Source organism: Rattus rattus, chromosome 12, assembly GCF_011064425.1.
Source record: "Rattus rattus isolate New Zealand chromosome 12, Rrattus_CSIRO_v1, whole genome shotgun sequence".
NCBI lineage: Eukaryota > Metazoa > Chordata > Mammalia > Rodentia > Muridae > Rattus > Rattus rattus.
Genome location: NC_046165.1, coordinates 17,727,950 through 17,752,411, shown reverse-complemented (window position 1 = coordinate 17,752,411; position 24,462 = coordinate 17,727,950).

Sequence of the window (24,462 nt, the reverse complement as noted above, 5' to 3'; positions counted from 1 at the left end):
TTTCTGGGTCTTCAATTCTATTCCACTGGTCTATCTCTCTGTCTCATTTACTGGCCCTTTAAGTTGAGAATCTTTACTCTCTTCTATACCTATTATCCTTAGGTTTGGTCTTCTCATTGTGTCCTTATTTGTGTTTTTTAAAGTATATGCATTTTAATGCAGGCAGAAATAATAAAGTACAAACATATTAAAAGTTTCTCATCCATTTATTACAAACACTTTAGGGAAATACAATTTATGTTTTATAAGTAGAAAACAGCAATGAAGAAACCATTATTTTTCAGGTTTTTTTTTTTTTGTGGTATTACGATGACCTCAAAAGTGAATGTCAATTAGTTCAATTAGTTATGTGACAGGAAAGAGCAACTTGTAGATAGAATTGATTTCCATGTATCATCCCTACTGTATGGCATACATATGTGAAGAAATTCATATTTGTATTTATTTATAATCGGTATAATTTTTTGTGCTTTATAAAATTTAAATATCAGAACATGGAAGGAAAACCAAAATAGAAGCATTTTTCATTAATATATGTAAGGAAATAATTCACTCATGTAATCCTTTTATCATATATTAACTAGATATGTTTTGACTAATGGATCATAACAAACACTTATACTTAATAAAATGATCACTGCAAAAATAACTAATTTTCCATGGTTTAAGTAAATCAGTGTTCTAAGTAAATCTCACCAGAACTTCCTTAAAGGTAGTGAGTATCTAGAATGATACTTTCACAGATTTGTGGTGTTGTCACAAGGACTGATCTTTGACATTCCGTAATTTAGATAAACACATCACAGCTCAGTCTTTTGACTAACTGTCTGCTGTCTCATATTGCTGCATTTCCTCTACTGTGACTCATCCATGACTGTCTTTCTAGCTACAGGGCACACATAGATATGTAGCAGAAGTATTAGTCATGCTCCTTTTTTGATAACTTACCTTGTGCTCAATATTGGTTTTATTTCAATTTACTAATGAGAACATATTTCGCCTAATATTTGTGGTATTAGTAACATAGATAAATCTTACACTAGTCTTGATATATATTTGATTATCACATGCTCTTCATTTGTTAGTAATACTCTACTTAAAAGGATATGGATGTTATGCTCACTAATGGTGACATTAGTTAACTTTGCGTTTTAAATATAGGAGACACCAACCAATTTCACAGAGGAATTTGGTAGTTTGCATTTACATCTGAATTGGAAAAAATTGAAAGGGAAGATCACATTATTAATGGATCAAGGACTAGAAACCTCAAACTTTTGTAGTCAGCACTGTAAATATGAAGTATTAATAATGGACCACAGTATTTCTGCCAACCATGGCTGGTAATCTTCACATCGTAAACTATTTTCTAAGATGTTACTTGTTGGTGACTTTTTATTCTTTCAATATTTTATATACATAAAATAGAATTTTAATCATATTCACACCCACTTTCTCCCTTCCAGTTTCTTGTGCCCCTCAACTGATATCTTTAAAATCCCATGCTCTCCCTTTTGTAAAGCCCCTAAGTCTAATTTGTAGTACTCTGATTCCTGCATCCATAACATTTTACTACTGCGATTATATCTTACTATTTGTACAACTTAAAACATATTACAGGTATTATTGTTTCACTCTCTGGTAGTAATCATTTCTATTATAGTATTCTTATTTTGTACACTTTAGTGGACACTTTAAACATTATTGCACATACATGACATTCACATCTTGTTTTTCAATGGGGAAATTCTTATCTAAGTTATATAAAGTAAAAGTGAATTGCAAGTGTGAAAGTATGAATATGTATATTTGATGTAGTTAATGTATCAATATATGCAAGATATGTGTAACATAATAAACATAATAAAAGGTTTTAAGTATATACATATATATATTTTTCTTTGTGAGTTTCATATCCTGGGGCACTCTTCTCCACATGACCTCATATTCACCCTTCACCCTTGTAACCTTTCCCAAAAATAAAACACAACCAACCGACCAACCAACCAACCACCACCACCAATAACAACAACAACAAGCACAGAAAATACCTCATTATGGAAGCTGTAGTATGACCCAGAGTGTCCACAGTGTATGTCACTGTCCACACATCTTTACTTGCAAGTGTTCACTGCAATGCATCACTGGCATGGATCTAGATCTCTGGCTTCTGTGGCACCATGAACATTGTATTCTCACTGGGACTCCTCCAGGTTATCCTGTTGTTGCCCTGTGTCATGGAGAACCCATGTTCCTAGAACAAGAGAACCGGCCTTTTATCCCAACTCTTCACACATGGTATAGATTTGAGGTTGGACAACTCAGAGTCCTGGACTTGTGCCTGGGTAGATGATGAGATGGTCAGTCTGCCAGCTGTCTTTTATCTGGATCACAGGAGCAAGCCCTCTGGCACTGCACCAGCTAGGCCACTGTTTTAGTTAGGGCTTTACTGCTGGGAAAAGACATCATGACTATGCAAGTTTTATAAAGGACAATATCTAATTGGGGCTGGCATACAGTTTCAGAGTTTCAGTCCATTATCATCAAGGCAGGAGCATGGCAGCACCCATGCAGCAGGCAGGCATGGTTTAGGCAGAGCTGAGAGTTCTACATCATCTGAAGGCTGCTAACAGAATACTCACTTCCAGGCAGCTAGCATGAGGGTCTTAAAACCCACTCCAACAGTGACACACCTTGTCTAACAAGGCCACACTCACTCCAACAAGACCACACCTCCAAATAGTACCACTGCCTGGGCAAAGTATAGTCAAACATGGCAGCCACTCAATGCTGCCATTGACAAGAGAGGCAGGATCATCTCTCCTGCTTTCACCCCTTCGGGGCCGGCTTACCTCTCCTACCCTAAAATCCAAAGCCAGGTCCACTGGGCCAAGGTTCTGGCCCTCTCTCCCTAGTGCTACAGCCAATGAGGTGAGCAGGGCTAGCTCTCATTCTCTCACGACCCCAGGATGGTCAGCTCTTTCTAGTACTACAGATGGAAAGTCATGTCGGGAGGAAGAGGGCATTACCCTCACACTCAGGCCACCTCACAGCAGATCAGTAGCAGGGTCAGGGTCAATTCCTGAACTCTTATCCTGGGGGTGAGCTCACGTGTGCCCACCACCAATCGTGCCACAAGGATCAATTCTGTTGTGCTGACCAGGGGAGATGCAGGGACGATTCTCAAGAGCTGAGCCTGGACAATGGCAGTGCTCGTTCTCCAGAGCTCATGACCCTGTGGGCAGCTTTTCCTACTGCCAGAGATGGCTGGAGGGTAAGTATCATCACTCTAGGGCAGACATGTGGCAAGGTCAGCTCTCCCATGTTCACACGCTTGGACAGGCTCACCACAGGCCAGTTACTAGAACTAGTAACACTGTGCTTCTTAGGCAAGTTACAGGGCCCACGCTCCTAAGTGCTGCTGATTGTGAGAGATGGGGACCAGATCTTTGGATGTTGTATCCAGTGAGAGGAAGGGCTGGTTATTAACAGCTCATGGATATCCACTTGTTTCCACCCAAAGCAAGGATTCCCTGTGTTCTCTATTGGTCATATGAATCATGGGAGTTGACACAGACCCTGGCCACTGGGAAGCCATAGACTCAGACATACTTCTCAGTGCCAGCTCAGGGCTGGCTATTCCTCTCCAGTCTCTCCATTTCCGTATCTCTTCATAACGCTCAAGCTGCTCTACTGTAATTCTGATTCTCCCGTAACTGCTCACCACATCACAGTGGCTCCTGATGCAGGCTGACAACATGGCTTGTAGCTCTCCACATGGCTGACAGGTCTCTAGGAGACATCCTTTATCCTTGCTGCTTGAAGGTGGCAAGCGGGTGTCTGTGGTCTGCCTGCCCTTGCTCTGGGGAGCGAGTCTGTGGCAGTCTGCAGGGGTCCGTCAGTCTCCTTTCTTCTGTGCTGTAGTGTCTGCGTTTGATTTGATTTGAGTTGAGTTTTATGATGCCAAGACATGAGACAGCTTTGGCTACCAAGCCAGACATCGAGGCAGGATGCAAAAAGGACTGCTCTCTGCCCTGCCCCTGACTGATGTAAGAACAACACCATCAGCAAAGTGTCTCCTTGTTCACTGCCGGGGGATATTTTTATATTTTAATAGGAAAACTCTTGTGATTGCTGTTTTATAGAACTTCAATATTTAACTGTGAGTCTCAGGGCTAAGGTCTGTAAAAGTCTGACTGGTGAACACAGCACATGTTAGTTCCTTCTTCACACACAAGCACAAGCAAAACCTCATCTTTGTATATTTTCAATCTGTTATTGGTTGAAACACACAATAGTTTATCATTATAGAATGAAATACATTTGTATATACTATATATGCATGTTTATATAGTGTAAGATATATTTATATAACTATATCATATCTTCAATTATATCAATTATAATTGTTTCATAATTATCTCAGAGATTGAATTATATTTTCTCTATAGATAGTAAATAGAATGATTCGAACTCTCTCATCTAAAATTTCAAAATGAGTTATCTCCTCTATCTAGCAAGATAAAGGGTGAAGTCACTGGGTTTTAATGTCCTTAAAATACTTTTTCCAAACTTCAAATTATTTTACTGCATTTTAATGTATACATTTGTATTAACACAGAATTTAATGTGCTTCAACAGGCACAGCTCAGTAATTACATGGCTATAGGTAAATGTGAGGCATCGTCTGTCACCCAAATAAACCACTGTTTAATTTCGCTTTCCCCAAGGTAGAATTCATTCAGAGGTAAGCAGCCATTTTATTACAGCTTCACTGAGATGAGGACAGGGGATGGGGGCAGAATAAACCAACGGGCACTAAACATTAACTGCTGACACACAAGTGCAAAGTCTCTTGATCCTAACTTGACTGTTTTGAAGGGACTTACTCTAAAAATTAGCTGATATGTTTAAGCGAAGATGCTTCTGTTGCTTGAAATCTTATGTTTTACAGGAGAAAGGAAATCATCAGTGAACATGGACTCCACATGGTAACTGGAGACCGAGGAGAAGTGCTCTTAATACGTCAATGAAGAAGATACATGGGAAAGATATGAAGAACGTCAATAAATATCATACCTTCAAAATAACTTGGGAACACTATAGGAGACTCCATGACTCTGTAATTACTAAACCATAACATTTTAATTGAGGTTCTAATTTGAAAATATGGTTGGCTATTCACAAGGGGTTCTATGTTTGCTTATTATAATTTACATTAATTAACCTAAAGTAACATTTAAGATTACTCTGACAAATGAGCCTAATTATTTAGAAGAAAAGAATGTTAACAATGGGATCATAGATTAACATAAAATTATTACAAAATCCACTAGAATGGGTTATTTAACCATTAAAGCGAATCACCATACTTATTGCTGTACAGCATTTGAGCAAAACTTACTTGCTTACACCTGGTGGAAATAAAGGAAAAAATTAAGAATCTTCTTTCCTGTATGAATACTTATTTGTCTCAGCAATTGTCACATTGCATGTGTAGGGCCATAGTTGTGTGAATGCAGGATTTGTTCATGTGTTTGTCCACACAGACGCGCAAAGACCAGAAAACACTAGGTGTCTTTCATTATTATTCTCTGCCTTATTGCTTTGCGATGTTCTTGGGCTTTTCTTGTAGGCTAGGGGGGCTGGGCAGTGATTTTCACAGTCCACAGCCATACCTGACCTACTACTTGGGTGGTGGAATTTATGCTAAATTCCTTATGATTGATAACAAGCATTCTTGTTATCTCCCCAGACTCTGATTCATATTTTTATGATATAGATATATATTTTATTACTATTGTCCATTTTCATTATGTGGAGAGGTAAGATTTGAGAAGGGACTGTGTTTAACCTGTTGGTGTATTCATTGACTCAGATTACTTTCCAATTCATTCTTTTCTAGCTAATGTATTTGTTGAAAATACGAACCTATAGTTAGATAAATAACTTTAAACCTAAAAGTTCACGATTCATTTCAAGTGAACTACACCTAAATATCTGTTTTCCTATGAATTGGTGACTTTAAAGAGAAATTTGATTTGTGGAGGGGGTTTTCTGAATGTGTAATATGAAGAGATGTTAGCAGACATCTTGTAAGAACAGACTACTTAAAATGCCAAGATATTTACTTTATGATTCTTTTCTGGAGTATTTTAGAAATATCAACACTGAAATCCTCCATCAGGTAGATTGGTCCTACTTTGCTTATGAGACACAATTCTATGTTCTGTTGTAGAAACAAATGACTTAGTACCATTGACAAGTGTATCAAAATAATGTTATTTTCTTTTCAGTGAGGCCCAGAATGATATTTTCTTTAAATATCACTCTTTCCTTATTTTTAATGTACGACAGACAATTATTTATTGTATTGAAGCATTTGTTAACCAGATCATATGCAGTTTCAGTCAAGTCTTAAAATCAATGGAAATTATCTTCTGAATTATTTTATTTCCAATAACGTTTATTTCTACATCTGGAAAAGTGCAAACTGAAACTGTCATGCCAAAGCTTATCAAAGTGTATTACTAACTAAAATCCTTAAAGATGTGTAACAGGTTGTTACAGCTGTGAAGTTCCTACAGAATAAAGATTTTTAAAAGGTAAAAGCTTACAGAGCACAATGGCAGAGAATGTTAAAAATTCACCCCTACAGTCAATTCAATAAAAGCTGTTGTTTTATATATTTATAAGGCATTCATTGGAGTATACTATGATAACTTGTATAAACACAACTATCACATTGCCATGTCTAGCAAGAATCCCTTTGCAGAGGCAGTGGAAGGTAAGCTTATATGAAGACATTAGGGGAAAAGGACAGAATATAATTTTTCAGCATTTTGACAGAAATAAAATATTGGCTATTTTTGGTTACAGTTAACACTGCTTCATATTAGAATTTTGTTGTTGTTGTCCCTTTAGGGCAAAATGTATTTGTGTACTGTGGACGAGTATGGGACAGCTGATGTGCAATTCATCTTAGATTAATTCTATATCTTAAGAACAAAGCAAAGTGAAGTTTCATGAAATACAAAAAGTTCTGTACAGCAAACCAGACAGGGTAGATGGAGCTCCCTGCCATTTACTCAAACTAAAAGAGATTCATGTCCAAAATAAATAACTCAAAAATGTGAAAAGATAAAAAGGTAATACAATCAATAATTGGAAAAATGCCTTGAAAAAGAACTTCTCAAATGGATTCAAATGATCAATAAATACATGAAACTTGTCCAACAATACTTAGTCATAAGTGAAATATAAATCAGTACTCTACTGGAATGTGGGGACATCCAGTTCAGTTATTGATATCAGCAAGGAAATGCAAAAGCTTGTTGGGAACGTCACTGAGTCAAACCATGGGAAGTTAAGGGTCAAGATTAGTATATGGTAGAAATGTCTGAACAACAACACTCACTATCGCCTCAATACGCCTCTGCTGATGAAGTGGTAAAGAGGCCATGTACACATACCTACACACAATGGAATATTTATTATTCGACCATAAATTCAGCTCTAACATTTTCTGAAAACTGGATGAATCTGGCAAATACCACTGCTTTCCATAAAAACAAAACAACAACAACAACAACAACAACAACAACAACAACAACAAAAATACTAGACATAGAAAGGCTATTAGCAGCTGTTTTTCTTAAATAAGCAAAGACTAATTTTTAATTATTTAATATTGATTTTAGAGATGACATTTGGGAGAAATAGGGAGAGAGAGACCTCTGGAAGCATGACAGCAGACAAGAAGGTGATGGTTACGCATTTGATCAAACTAAGTTGATCCGCATAGGAAAAGGTAACTATTGAATGCATTATATTAAAAAATTTGTACATGTCAACAAAAACAGAGAAAGATAAGGATATAGATAAATTAACAGTAAGAGATATCTATTTTAAAAATTAAAAAAACTTACTAAACTTAAATAACTGTTCCCTTTGAGATGGTTCTTTATTAATCTGGTCAATCGTTACCTATTATGAACAAAATGTAAGTTAGGTGTTTGTAAGTCTCAGTATTCAATAGCTGTGCAGTGTATGTTTAAGGGTTACCTAGCTCATATAGGGGGATCCTGGCTCACAAGCATGGGAGAGAGAAGAAGAGAGGTACAGAAAAATGGAAGAAGGGAGAGAGGAGGGACAGAGAGAAGGTCAGGGGAAGGTACAGGGGAATGTTACTACGTTATCCTAACTTACATGCCAAGTACTATTTCAAGATCTAGAATGACAATTAGAAGAGAGACCCCCTTGCTTTGGGAGTCTCCTCAAATGTAATAAATCTCTAATGAAAAGCAAATTATTTTTGAGTTGAATATTTTTGTGTTCGGTAAGATAAGTTTACATTTAGGACAGACAAATAGGCTTATGTGAATAGGAGAATAGGGGTGTGTGTGTGTTTCTGTTTGTCTGCTGTCTGTCTGTCTTTATTCTGAGAGTGACATTCAGAACTATAACTTCACAGGTGAAAACAAATTTTTGTTTGTTTTTGTTTTTGTTTTTTTTGTTTTTGTTTGTTGGTTTGTTTGTTTTGGTGCTACTCATTCACATAGCTCCCTGCTCTTATTATCTTAAGGACATGTTCTACAGCAATTATTGTTCAGGGTTGTGCTGAGCAATAGCTTTTAAATCAACAGAAAGCTTGAGCATGAGCGACTGTTTTACAATTAAGAAGCTACCCTCACCTCTAGGTACTTCTCACAGAAATCCTTCAAGCAATTTGTTACTTGGCAAAAAAAAAAAAAGACAAACACAACAAAAATTAAACAATCTACTTTGCAGAAATTACTTTTTCTTTTCAGCATCATAAATAAAACATGACAAAATGCCACTTAGTCCACACCTAAGTGTTGTATCAGAAACCTCAGAGAGGACAGAACAGCACTGTGAGTTCTGAGTGGCTGAGAGCAGTCGCAGTCACAGCACCATGGACGGATGCTTCCTACATACGCGTGCGCATTCAGAGACCTCTCCCTTCCGGACTCGCTGTTCTACATCAGCACCACACTGCCATCTCTTCCTGCTTCTCTGTATTTCACCGTTTGCAAAATCAATATTTGTTATATTCATTTTACTGTATTTTATAACGAAGAAGCAGGGGAATGAACTAACTTTGTGTGATTGAAGTTGTATTTCCCATCTTGCAAAAATTACTTATCAGACATACTCATACAAAAACATTCTATTCTGTTAGCATTCACTGAACATGATTCTGTGGTGGTTGGGATAATATCAGCGATAAAGTTTAAAGAATAGTTTCCTCCATTTTTTTACAGGGTTTTAGTCTTTATGGAAATTAAAATTATGGAATGACTTCTTAGAAAAGCCAAAACATACTTGACAATTGTGAAGTCAGCATGACACAGGAAGTTTTTCCTAAGGAATTTATTTGTTTGTACATTATATTTAGAATAAGAAAAGAAAAAAATCATTAGAATACATACAGCCTGTATATAGCTACAGTTTTTAAAGTGCTTTCCTATCACATAATTTTGATTAAGAATGAACAACAATATCAACCAACCTGATGCCCCAGAGCTCCCAGGAACTAAACCACCAATCAAAGAGCACACATGGAGGGACCCATGGCTCCAGCTGCATATGTAGCAGAAGATGACATTGTCAGGCAGCAATGGAAGGAGAAGACCTTGCTTCTGTGAAGGCTTGATTCCCCAGTGTAGGGGAGTGCCAGGGTGGGGAGGTAGGAAGAGGTGGATGAGTGGGTGGGGGAGCACTTTCATAGAAACAGGGAAAGGTAATGGGATAGGGGATTCCCACAGGGGAAACCAGGAAAGGGGATAATGTTTGAAATGTAAATAAAGAAAATATCTAATAAAAGGAAAATCTTTAGAACAAGTTACTAACTACCAAAAAAGGACATCTCTTGTACCTACATAGCACATTGTATTTCATTAGAAAAGTCACAGAATATAAACATACATAAGTAATGAAATTATTAAAAGTGAATAAAATTGTGTGAAGGCAGCAGTAGACTTACTACGTACATTAAGAGTATGAAACACATAATCAAAGAATTATCTAAGACCCAGGGGTGTTTAGAATGAAAATGTATGTCCCGTAGTAAAATGTAAACCATTTGGTAGAAATTCAAGCTTTACCATAGGTGACTTACATATAGTCTGTCACAAGTTATTAAATATCTGTGCTATAAAAAGCCAAGGTGGAAAACAGTGTATGATGCATATATCCAAGGAGTCACACCTTAGATCCTTCCCTCGTCTACAGTCCACCGTGGTAGTCTCAATTCCACCCTTCACCACTTCCGTGTCTCTTCCTGAAATTTTCTTTTCCCCCAAATCATCTATGTTTCTCAGTGTTCCCAACCGAGGAGCATCAGCCAAAAGGTCCCGCCATGTTTGCTATGTTTAAAACTAACTTGTTCTTTCACGTAGACCTTTACCAAATTTCTTCCTAGCAGTGCTAATGTATCATAATGCTTTTAAGACCATTATGATTTTAAGACACCATTTTTCATATTTGAGACAAAATTGACCTTAATGTAATAGTTTCCCTAGCAAACCACTATTTTCTGGTAAAATGTCAGATGTGTCACCATCAGTGGCCACTTGTTCCTGTCCTTTTACATTAGGCCAGGAAAACAATCTGATTGAAATTCCCCGCCTGACTTTTAAAGAAACAGCACATCCCACTGAGAACTTCACCTTTTCAGTGAGCTCAGCTCTGTAGGTTTCCTTCCTACTGTGGATTTGCCAGTGGTAGTCTCTGGTAGGGAGCGCCAGATACTTATTTTTTTTTTTGAAGCTACCAGGAAGAAAATGCATTTGTGTTACTTTTCTTCAGACTAGGAAGCTCACAGTGGGATTATAAAGGCTCATCATTATTATTTGGTCATCAAAATTGCCTGACAAGAAAGTGTATACATGTATCAAAGGTGAAAAGTTATGGGGACGGTCTTTTGCACTACATGATAAACAGTATACTGAAATATTGAAATTTAGCTCTTGAAGAAATTATACATGTTAAAAAGCATTATTGTCTCTAACGGCATTTTTTAATGAATCTATTATGCAACAAACTGATCATTCATGAGTCTCTGATGAATACTGACAGCAGTTCAATTTTAGTAAACCATCACTTTTTTTTTTTTTTTATTAACTTGAGTATTTCTTATTTACATTTCAATGTTATTCCTTTCCTGGTTTCCGGCAACATCCCCTTAATCCCCCTCCCTTCCTTATGGGTGTTCCCCACCCCCCCCCATTGCCGCCTCCCCCCAACCATCACGCTTCACTGGGGTTCAGTCTAGCAGGACCAAGGCTTCCCACTGGTGCTCTTACTAGGATATTTCTTGCTACCTATGAGTCCAGGGTCAGTCCATGTATAGTCTTTAGGTAGTGGCTTAGTCCCTGGAAGTTCTGGTTGCTTGGGGTCTCGAGCCCCTTCAAGCTCTTCCAGCAAACGATCCCTCTTAAGCAAATACACTTTAAAGGTCCTAGAGGTGTTGTAGATTGGCTGCTGTGTCACATGAGTCAGTAGGGAGCCAGCCATGCCCGAGATGACACCTGTAAATCTCCATATGTTATGCTTGAATGGGGCATAGCATCTCTGAGACCACTGCTGAGATGAGCCTAGATACTCAGAGACCCCAGGGGCCACCAGGAGGAAGGAGCAAGTACGTGGTGGAGAAATACAACAGAAAGAGAAACAGAAGGATGGGGTAAAATGAAGATAAAACTGAAGACTTGAAGAGAGTGAGAAAAAGCCTGACGGTGGTGCCACTTGGGACCATGGTGGGGTCCTGGTCTGTGGTGGCACCGAGGGCAACCTTTAGCTCTGTGTCCCTGCAGAAGCAGGAATCCATTACCACCAAAGGACAGGCAGACATCCCTGGTCTGGACTGACTCCCAGGGACATGTAGATGCGTGAGAGCTATGCAGAATTGGCCCCACCTCTCACCTGGCCATCAAGAAGAGCTCACCCCAGCAAATGCTGGAGAGGGAGGGAAAGGGAACACCCTCCATTGTTGGTGGGGTTGCAGACTGCTACAACCATTCTGGAAATCAGTCTGGAGGTTCCTCAGAAAATTGGACATTGAACTGCCTGAGGATCCAGCTATACCTCTCCTGGGCATATACCCAAAAGATGCCCCAACATATAAAAAGACACGTGCTCCACTATGTTCATCGCAGCCTTATTTATAATAGCCAGAAGCTGGAAAAAGAACCCAGATGCCCTTCAACAGAGGAATGGATACAGAAATGTGGTACATCTACACAATGGAATATTACTCAGCTATCAAAAAAAAACAATGACTTTGTGAAATTGTAGGCAAATGGTTGAACTGGAAACTATCATCCTGAGTGAGCTAACCCAATCACAGAAAGTCATACATGGTATGTACTCATTGATAAGAGGCTATTAGCCCAAATGCTTGAATTACCCTAGATGCCTAGAACAAATGAAACTCAAGACGGATGATCAAAATGAATGCAGATCGCTCCTGAGAGACACAGCCAGAATACAGCAAATACAGAGGCGTGCCAGCAGGGAAAGCACTGAACTGAGAACAGGACCCCTGTTGAAGGAATCAGAGAAAGAACTGGAAGAGCTTGAAGGAGCTCGAGACCCCATATGTACAGCAATGCCAACCAACCAGAGCTTCCAGGACTAAGCCACTACCCAAAGACTATACATGGACTGACCCTGGACTCTGACCTCGTAGGTTGCAAATGAATATCCTAGTAAGAGCACCAGTGGAAGGGGAAGCCCTGGGTCCTGCTACATGACTGAACCCCTAGTGAACTAGACTGTTGGGGAGAGGGCAGCAATGGGGGAGGGTTGGGAGGGAACACCCATAAGGAAGGGGAGGGGGGATGTTTGCCCGAAACCCGGAAAGGAATAACACTCAAATGTATATAAGAAATACTCAAGTTAATAAAAAAAAAAAAAAAAAAAAAAAAAAAAAAAAGAACCTACGAGGCAGCTCCAACTTCAACAAAAAAAAAAAAAAAAAAAAGAAGAGCTCACCCTAGGGATGAGAGAGCAGGAGGGCTGATTATGCCCTTGTCTAGCTACAGAACTTGGGACAGAAGACATTGCACTTCACCTGCTTTGCGACATAGTAGACCTAGATCTGGATGCCCAGATCTTTTGCTAATACAGTCCTCATAATTGTGTCCGCTTAATACGATCAAATGCACAAACCAAACACTCCTGTGCATGCAACAACAGAAAGGTGGGTTTAGTGTAGAGCTAGCCCGTAGCGTGTGAGTATACCGTATATGCTCACCTGCCTCTAGTTTGCTGCGCGGTGTCATCTATGAGGGCCCTCTTCCCCTTTGCCCTTGCCACTAGAAGTGGGCAGAAGAGTTGGTCCAAACTGGGTCATCAGAGAAGGACAGCTGGCCCTGGATGTGGGGAATATGGAGCGATTATAGGTGAGCTGATCTCAAGGACATGAGAGCAGGCAAGCCAGAGGGCCGATCAGTTCAGATACAAGGTCCAGACACAAGACTTCGAACAGGCTCACCTGAAACGTCTGAATCAATGAACTGCTGGAGCGTGTGAAGGGGCTGGTCCTACAGATCCAAAGCTGCAGGATCTCCATGACACCGGCCAACAGTGGGATATCCTAGAGAAGTCCCAGTGAGGACACACTATTGATAAGAACCAGAATCCAGCAACCTCATCCCAGACCAATGAGTCACTGCAATGAACATTTGCAAGCAAAGAAATGTGGACAAAAACCTATACTGTGGGACACATTGTGACACACTACAGCTTCCACAATGAGATTTACTTTTTCTCTGTTGAAGGGGATGTTACAAGAGTGGAGGGCGGGTATGAGTGGAGGCGAAGATGAGTGAATTGGGTTGCATAACTTGAAATGGACAAAGAATCCGTAAAAAGTAATAAACAAGCAAACAAAACACCCTTTAAACATGGCGCTATTTCTGATAGGTGCGTGATAAACACTTACTTTTGAGAGAATGGGAAGTGAAAGAGGAATAAGAATGGGGATTTAATTAATTTTTCTTTTATTGATTTCTCACTGTTCTTTTGTGAAACTTTGTATAAAGTGGCACTTTTATATGTCCTGAGTTTTGTCCTCATAATTGTGTCCGCTTAATACGATCAAATGCACAAACCAAACACTCCTGTGCATGCAACAACAGAAAGGTGATATCATGTTCTAGTATAAGAAAGCATCAAAGTTTCCTTTAGCATCCTGCTAAAGAACAGAGCCCATGGAGAGAGGCAAATCCAGGAGCTGCCCCAAGATGACCTAAAGCACTGACTACATTTCCTACTGTTTCCATCCTTTTTGGTGCCTATCCACAATGAGGTGGAGTCAGCTGCAGAAGCATTTTTAATTTAGAGAGAGCATCAGAGTGAACGCGGCCATTTTCTGCTCAAACCAGACGAAATGTGGCAGCTTCCTCTTGTACTTAGTGGAATTTTAGCTGTGAAGTGACTTCTGTTCTCTAATGGATTCCTGATTATAGACTACAGGAGGAGGCCAATTGAAAGACCCCCAAAACTTCATGAAAGCATGCTTTCTTCAGACAAAAATTGAACATTACTTTCTCATTCTTACTGACCAAGGACCACACAAATGAACAGAAAAGTCTGAGAAATCTCGGCCCTAATGGCTATTATATTACAACTACATCAACGCCCATATGACGTCTGTGTAACTGAAAGCTTGCTAACACTTGCTTTTGACACGTTACATTAGGAAATCCTCCCTCTCGCTCTGTCTCTGTCTCTGTCTCTGTCTCTGTCTTTGTCCCTGTCTCTGCCTCTCTCTTTCTCTCTCTCTCTCTCTCTCTCTCTCTCTCTCTCTCTCTCTCTCTCTCTCTCTCTCTCTCTCTCCTCCCTCCCTGCCTCCCTCTCTCTCCAGTCTTATTCTCTCACTTTTTGGTTGTTTTTTTTCAACTTGATTTTGTACAAGATTTATTGTATATTTGTGTATGTGTGTGTGTGTGTGTGTGTGTGTGTGTGTGTGTGTGTATGCACATGCTCACTTACATGTTGCGTGTGCTTGCATGCCACATTTTTACAGGAGCTTGTTTTTCAAAGGCCAAAAGAGGGTATGAGATACCATGAAGGTAGGGTTGCAAGCACTTGTGGTCTAATTGATATGAGGAACTAAATTCAAGCCTTTGCAAGAGCATCAAGTGCTTTTAGTCACTGCACCATCTCTTCAGCAATGCCTACTGGATCCCTACTGTTATTAGAAAACTGCATTATTACTGTATTAAAAATAATCATTTAAATTGATGAGAACCTAGAAGATTTTAGACAAAGAAAATGCAGACCATGTCAATATGACTTAGGAAGTTAGAAGAGCAGATTTTTTAAAAAATTGTCTTGGCCTAATATTTCTTTACAACAAAGTATTATTAGGATGCCTGAAATACTGTTATACCAGATACTCATATAGACCCTTTGTGATTTTCTTCAAGTCTCTGCCCCTAGACACGATTGCTATAATGGTCCTCAGTGTGATCATTATAATCTGGGCTCAATCATTGTTCTTTGGCTTAATAAGGTTGCCGTGCATGTTTCATTGTTCACAATCTTCTAAAGTAAGAAGGGATGAGATGATATTTTTTACTACCTACAATTACATCATAGGTTCCATAATGTATGTTATTAACTATATAGTTATTAAAATGAATATAATACACATACTTTCACGGTGCGTTTAAATTGATTAAACACTTTCATGGTGCATTTCCTCATGCTTTTTATTGTTGCTAAGTAGTTTTTAAATATTAATTTTTATTTCAATTGTCACATATGTTTATCTCCTAGGTCTCAAACTGACAGATCATTTCAGTATAAATAGAAACAGATCGCTTTCAGTGAATAGACTCTTCATACCACAAGAACACAGGTTTGGCATTCTTCAGTGAACTGTGATCTGAACTATGAATATTATTGAAAACTAACTCTAGATTCATGCTACACGAAACATTTAATTTCAGTTAATAGGATTTCCTAATATGCCGACTATGTGTCTCCTTGTTATAAAAAGAGATGAGTCAATTAGAATCTATATGAGTTGTGCATGTGTCACCGTAAGCTATAATATGTTATAGAGTCAATGAAGACTGTGAATGCGAAGCAAAATTAGTGGTCGTGAGGTTTAAGAAGGCTAAATGCAAAATTTCCAGCCAGGTTTACAGAACAAGCGGATTATGAAATGCATTTATGTTTCTCCATTGAAACTCATGAGTATTTATAAAAAGTAAGACTTTTAAAAGACAGAACAGTGCCTTAGGACATTTCGCAACTTGTCATCAATGAATGTCAAATGAGTGGTAATATAAGCTATTTTTCAGAGGTTGTGCAAATGGCTCAGAGGGAAAAATGAACAAAAAAGTAAAAGGAACAAAATAGTAGCTTGTGGAAGTTATTACAAGTTAAGAGATGATTACACTTCCCTCGTATTAGTAATTGTGCCTTAAAACCACGCTTATGACTTTTACTCATTTCAAAGTAAAGTAACTCAGAGTGTACAGTATAAGATATAAGTTTGCAACTAACTTTCTATGTTTTTTCCCTCAGTGGTATGAGTAGATAGAAATATCTTAAGGGACGAGATAAGCTTTCAAATATCTTATTTTCACAGTAAATTTGCTGTGAAATGGTTTATATATGTGTGAAAATATATCACATAACATATTATAGTGACTTTTAATAAAGAGTCTTATGCCAGTGGGTTTAATTAGCCTCACAAGATACTAGGAATGAGCTTAATGTCATATGTGCTGTCATGCAATACTCCTCTTAGCAATCTTTCAGCACTTTGGAACAGAGCAATTATTTTAAAATATCAGACTGCTGAACAGTATAATGCACTGAGATCACATGCCAGTATTAACACCAAAAATTTAATAGAATGTTTTATCACATATAGAAGCAGAAGACTAAGAAATGGCCAGTAGCCTCTGTTTATTTTACCATTCACTAGGTTCTTCCGGAGACAGATATTGTTTATGATGTCCTTTAGTTGAACCTTTTCAATTTCTAGTGTTTAAGCATAGACACCTACATGCAGTGCAGGTATTGTGAAGGATCTCCATATTTTCCTGTTTATTCACTGACCAAAAATTAACAATAACAATGATAACAAAAGACAAGCAGCATTAAAATGTACAATCACTATGTGGGTGAAGGAATGCATCAGGACATTTGGAATGCCACCCTCAACGGAATAGAGGAGGCTCACTCCACTAAGGTAGTAGTGGCTGCATTGTTTAGGAATGATGAGCTGCAAAGAAGAACAACGAAGAATATCAAGTATGCTCCTTTTAAGAATAGTGACCTTGAACTTTGACCAAGTCTGGTGAAACATAACTGTTTGGAGAAATGATTCAGGTTGCCTATGTTAGTATGATGGTAAGGAGATCAGCAGGTGCAACGAAAGTCCACCAGGACTTGAGCGATAAATCAAATTTGTTATATGAAATGAAGTATCAAATTCTCAACTTCTACCAATGGATAGCAAAAACCTTGTCAAATAAGTAATCCCGGTTTTATATAATAAAGGGCACACAAAAAGGTTGAAAGGGACAGAGATATTAAAATCAGAGGCTCTACAGAAGGACATCATATTCACATCTAAACTAATGTAATGAGGACATACTAATGGATTTGCAATTATGTAATAAGTAACATGTTTTAGCAAAATAAGAATTAAGTGTACCCATAATATAAAATGTTTTAATCAATTACACAGTATTAAGCGATATTCAAAGCAACTTCAGCATACACAACTAATCGTTTCTAACAAGACAAACTTCTGGTTGGGCAGTATATAATAATTGAAATAAAACAAAGCCTAAGCTAATGAAACATAAATAATTATTATTAGAGAGATAGAAGTGTTAAGAGAGGAAAAGGGATAGGGAGAGGGAGAGAGATAGAGAGAGGAAGAAGAAGAGGGAGAGGGAGAGGGAGAGGGAGGGGGAGAGGGAGAGGGAGAGGGAGGTTTAAAAGTTACCCATTCTCTTTTCTCTTAAAGTATAAAATCAGTGCATCTGTATTTCTGGTAAACATCTCTGAAGGTATCACAGAAGATTCTTAATGTTTAATATATAGTTGATTATAGTTAATGTTATTTTCCTTAAATAGCATTTGTTTATGTGAGTTGCTTAACATGTAACCTCTTTTCCTTTATACAAACATTTCTCTTATACAATATTGTGGTGGTTCAAATAAACATGGTCCCCATAGACTCAGAGATATGAACTCTTAGTCACCACGGAGTGGCACTATTAGGAGGGGTTGCCTCAAGCCAGACCATGCCTATCTCTCCTTTCCTGCTGCCTACTGACGCAGATATAGATTAACTGTCAGCTTCTTCTCCAGCACCATGGAGCCTGTATGCTACTATGTTCCCTGCCATGATGACAATGAACTAAAAGCTCTGAACTGTAAGCATCTCCACTCAACCATTTTCCTTTATAAGAATTGCCACGGTCACGGTGGTATCTCTCTCTCTCCACCTCCATAGAGCCCTAACTAGAAAAGAGCTGGGTACCATCACTCGATTGTTTCTATGATAAACCTTGCCATATATTGGTTTGGAGAAATATGGACTTTGAGGCTTTGGTTGAGGAAAGCAGTTGAAAGTTTCAGGTAGGGTTTAATGGGCCATATAGTAGGACTAGAAAAGACAGCGGTACTGAGAGCAATATACATTTACAACCACCCTGTTCAAGAACCGTCGAGGGAAAGGAATATTTTCACATGACCTAGAGACTGCTCTTGTGATATTTTGACAACGAATGTTATTGTTTTTCGCCCCTGTCCAAAATATCTGCTTAAGGCTCAACTGAAGAGTTATGGATTAGCATCTTCGACAGTGGAGATTTTCAGAAAGCCTAGTGTTGATTGTGTTGCTTAGTAATTAGTGGCTGTTATTATACAGACTGTAATGAAAAGGAGCAAGCAAGCAAGGAAAAATACAAAATGTATTTTTTTAAGAGGCACTGTGGAATGGAATGGAATTAAATACCTTGTTTAGGGAAATAAGTAGATCAAATAAAAACATTATGTATGCTAAATGGAATAAAGGGAGTGGTTATCTCAGGGTAAGATCCCACCCAGCTTTACTTAAAACCTGTGAAAAAGAATTGAAGAAATGTTTAGGTCAAGGTGTGGTGGCAGAGGTCTTTAATCCTAGCCGCGGGGAAGCAGAGCCCAGTGGATGTTCGAGTTCGATGTCTGCAGGAACTACAGAGTGAGTTCTGGAGCAGCCATGCTTAGAAAGTGAAGGAAACTATCAAACTGTAAAACTGTAAAAACTGTTTTTAAAAGAGAGGATCACGTAACGGCTCCAGCAAGCAGCAGAACTTGGAGGCTTCAACCGTGTGATTCTGGGTGTAAAGTCAAGAATACAAGAAAGCGGTTATGGCCTGCCTACCACAAGTATAAGGTAAGGAGGAAATGCTGACTACCTGTGTGGGGTGTTGCCATGAATCTGGTGGAGTGTCCCTTTGGAGATGGTAACCACCAGCACACTGGCAAACCTTCCACTATCCGAAGATAGACCCCTGCTGGGCGCAAAGTGAGTCTCATTGCTGCCCGCCAGACAGGATGGCTACATGGAATCAAACTATGCAGGAGAAGGAGAACTAGAGTTCAGAGGCTAATAAAGTATGTCCTTTGGCCAAAACAAAACAAAACAAAACAAAAAACCAAAATAACGAAAGTGGTTATGGAATTCCTCTTGATGACAAAGTGAAGCCCTTGAGGAAGGGGTGACTGCATGGAGGTGTGAGGGTGAAGGAGCCTGGATTTCATTAGAGACACGAAGGAGGTGCCATAATCATGGGATACCCACTGAGGAAAGCTACTGACAGGGTTTGGCATCGCCCTAAGAGCGAGAAGTGTGTTGCAGTGATCAAAGCTTTAAAGAAGTTGAAGATCGGAATAGTCCAACTGCAGAATTTGGAACTTACCCAGGTGATTTTCCATAGTATTTCCTCACTGTGTTCCTTTCCTCCCTTTTGAAATGGTAATGTATATCCGGCACCTTTTTATGTTTTAGATTTGTGATCTGTTTTTTTGTTTGTTTGTTTGTTTGTTTAATTTTTATTTTGCAGAGGATTCCAGGTAAGAGATTGCGTGTAGTCTCAGAAGAGACGGAGTTTGGACTTTTAAACAGGGCTGAGAATGTTGCAGACTGTGGGAACTTTTGACATTGAACTGAATGCATTTTTGCATTGTGATGGTTAAAAGGCTGTGGGGCCTGGGAGTGGAAAGCAATGGTTTGAATTAGAATGTCCCACTTAGATTCATAGATTTAAATGTTTGGTCACTAGGGAGTGTATTATTGTTGTGTCTTGTCATGGCCTTGTTGGAGAAAGTGTGTCACGGAGGGGCTGGTTCTGAAGTTTCATATCTTAGTCAGAGTTTCTATTCCTGCACAGAACATGATGACCAAGAAGCAATTTGGGGAGGAAAGGGTTTATTCAGCTTACACTTCCACACTGCCATTCATCACCAATGAACAGTCAGAACTGGAACTCAAGCAGGTCAGGAAGCAGGAACCAATGCAGAGACCACGGAGGGATGTTACTTACTGGCTTGCTTCCCCTGCCTTGCTCAGCTTGCTTGCTTATAGAACCCAGGACTACCTGCCCAGGGATGGCAACACACACAATGGGCTGGACCTTCCCCCATTGATCACTAATTGAGAAAATGCCTTACAGCTGGATGGATCTCTTGGAGGCATTTCCTCCACTGAGACTCCTTTCTCTGTGATAACTCCAACTTCTGTCTCATTGATGCACAAAACCAACCAGTACATTTCAAATGCCAGGTCCTCTCTCTCTCTTCCTTCTGCTTGCTGACCCAGATATAGAACTCCCACCTCCAGTGCCATTTCTGTTTGAATACCACTATGCTTCCTGCCATCTTGATAAGGGACTAAACCTTTGAATTGTAGACCAGTTCCAATAAAATGCTTTCTTTTATAAAAGTTGCCATTGTCATGGTATCTCTTCAATCAATAAAACCCTAACTAAGACACATGTTTTGGATCCGGAATTTGGCATTGTTCATGTTTTCATTCAAAATCCTCATCGAGACTGTGATCATAGGGATCGCCACTTCCTGTTTCCATTCTGTTGTTAAGGCTTTAGACATGATCACAACTGGCACAAAAAGAGAACCCTTTTTAATGATGTTAAGCTCTTTCCCATGTCTCAAGCTCTTTATGCAATAGAATCAATGAGACCATTAAAGATGTCACTGACAGCACATTAGTTATGATGCTTCCCTGTTAGGCAGCTAAAGCATAAAACAATAAACTTACATGAAATGAAAAATAATGAATCTGTTTTCCCTCATTTACATGTGCATATTGTGTTTTATTCTCTTTCAATTATTTTTATATGTTAAAGAGCATTAATGAGGAAGCACAATATGCTTGAATTGCTGTGGGTAATTCCTTTATTTCTGTTGTCTTGACTCTAATGGTCCTGACACAAAGGTTGCTCATTATTTACTCCCAATGGATTACATAAGAAATGTGTAAGTGGATTGGAAATGGACAAGCAACATGTGTACTCTTAAAAAGAGCTATAAATTACGCTTTAATTGATAGGTAGTTTTGTTTTCTTTTACTCTCTTAGCTCTGTTTCCTAGATGTTCAGTCATTAGATCAAATTAGCTGAAGTTTTGAGAAGTCATTAAATATACTTACTTCTACTCTCTTTGATTTAGAGTTGATTTAATTTGCCCATTTATTCAAGTTGTTGCTTGGGTTGTAAAATCAAGAATATAAAGTTTATAAAGGCAATTATTTTTGTCTTCGTTGGTCATTTTTAAAATACACAGACACATGCCATGTTAAATCCAAATTAGAAACTTTCATCACTTATAATTTCACATTAGCACTACATTTTTAAAAGCAACTCTATCACCATTTTCCCCATGATTGGAAACTCTCTGGCTAAGCAATTTTCTACATTCAGTCCAGCCTCTCTCTTGTATTAGCAGTAAATGTACTCTCAATTGCCCTCCTCATTAGAACTATAACCACTTGTTTGTGTAACAAAATTGTCACATTAATCCTATAGTAACATTCTCATCTGTAGTTTTAATTAATGCTCTCCCTTTACACATAAACATTCCATATCATGAAACTAAAGCTACTGAGTACATGATCCACCTCTGCCTCACGTATTAATATCAATCCCAGGGTTATTACCTGTGTTTAACTATATAACCTAGAAATATAAACACACACACACATATATGTGTATGTGTATATATATATATATATGGCATTGTTCTTAAAAATTAGCATATAGTCAGTGTGTGGACTAACACACAAGACAGAGAGAGACTTGTGTTACCCTAGTTATTTACCTGAGCTTAGAAACCATCTTGATTTAGCACTGTGCATCTCTATAGCCTTATTATCTTTTATAGTTGTAAGGTGCACCTTGGGTATAGATGTACAAAAAGTTTTTGGAATTGCTGTGAAAGCCATGTAAACAATGCATAACATTATGGCGGGCTGCTTAAATGCTTTGCCGGACTTCGAGAAATTTTGGGCTGCTTTACAGCAAAAAAGGCAGAGGAGAAAATAAAAATAAATGAACATGGAATAATGGGTTATAGCAATAAAAAAGGTGCATTACAGCATTTGATTTCTGACCGATGTTAAGATATATATATATTAGATGTACGTGTTCTCATGTTTGGAACAATAGAAAGCTTTTGTTCAACCCTGTAACACATTTCAGTTTCATTGAAAAGGTCTGTGCTTTCTCACATTGTGTACAGTGGTGTTGTTAATGTTCAGAATTACTAATGTAATTCATTCACAAAAATTGAAGATGAAAGCTTGAGAAATCAATGTAAATGCATTTGCATGATACTAATATTGGATAAATTCAGAGTGGCTGTTTTACCCTGAAATTTTTATTTCAACAATTTTTAAAATGTTTTATTTTTCCATTTACAATTATATAACACCGATGTTTCTATTTGTGGTGTCATTAATGTTGCCAGAAGCTCCATGCGTAAACCTTTACTATTTTTTATCTGACAATAAGTTATCCTTACTGAAAATGGCATTCAGAGTTAGTATTTTAGTAGAAAACCCAGGTAATGAGGCTCACCTGGGAACAGTGCCAAATAACAATGTATTTTACTGTCACAATATGCTTACAACCTTTTAAAAAAGACATAAAGAGAACCTTTGTACATTAAGAAAAAAATGTCCTTATAGCCAATAACATCTTTCACTAATTGCTCATCTGTGAAACACATTTCGAGAACCTAATGGTCTGGTACAAGCAAAAAAAGTGTTTGTATTTTGTTTTCATTTCTTTTGTTTCTGTTTCAGTCATCTTTGCCTGTGGATGTTCTCTGTATCATCTCACAACACCCATGCTTTGAACAGTGTATTACCTCCCTTACCTCTTCGCTCAGTTAGAGAAACTGCAGAAACAATCTGAGTATGTGGAAAGATTACATTTCCATGAACTCTGGACGCTAGGTAATTTAAAAGTCTTAGTATTGCAAATCTCAAATCTCAAAGGGCAGAATAAAATAAGTAACTTCTGCATTTGCTGACTCTAATTTTGTCTCTTATCCTTGTGCATGTGAAGATGTTGAGTAAGGGATTGTGATAGTCTAATAGTAAGCATGGATCTATCTTTTTCATTCAACTCTGTGTTCTTTTGCTGTGTATGTGGTGTGTGGGGGCGTTGTATTAACTTTTGATTTTTTTTGGTCTGTAAAGGTAAAAGCAAATTTGATGAAAGCAAAGGCTTACTGACTTGATTTCAATTCTTCTCAGTGCCTTGGATCACTACCATTGGAACAAGGAGCCTGGGTTTTCCCACTGGTTCGGAATGACCACATATGGCGAAGTCCAAACCTTGCAATCAAGAACATTTGATGCTCCTGGCTCACTTAACTTACTGCATATTTACAAGGAAACTGGTGAACATAAGTGCATATCATGGCAGAGTTGTAGGATAGACGTCTCAGTGCACCATTGCCTTTTGAGTGTGAGAATGGTTTATTAGACATTATTACTTGATAATTAGTGGATGATGGTAATGGATATATTTCAGGATATCTGCAAGGATTCCACACAGTATACCTTATTCAACGTAGAAATTTACTTTACAACTGAAGGGAAGATGGATCAAGAATAAATACAAAATTAGTAAGATGCAATTTTTTTCTGATTAGATTCTACTCTCCATAGTAACTGTAAAGCATATTAAATAATTCCGTGCTCCTAACACAGGATACACCTCATGAGTCAGAAAATTAACTTCCTTAAAATTATATCAGTTATAAAGCATAATAGCTAATATAAAAATGGTCTTGAAGCTATAAATGTATTAATTACTTTATTAAAGTTAGTCTCTTAGTGTCCTATTGCTCTGAAAAGTCATCATGACAATGACAGTTCTTATAATGAGA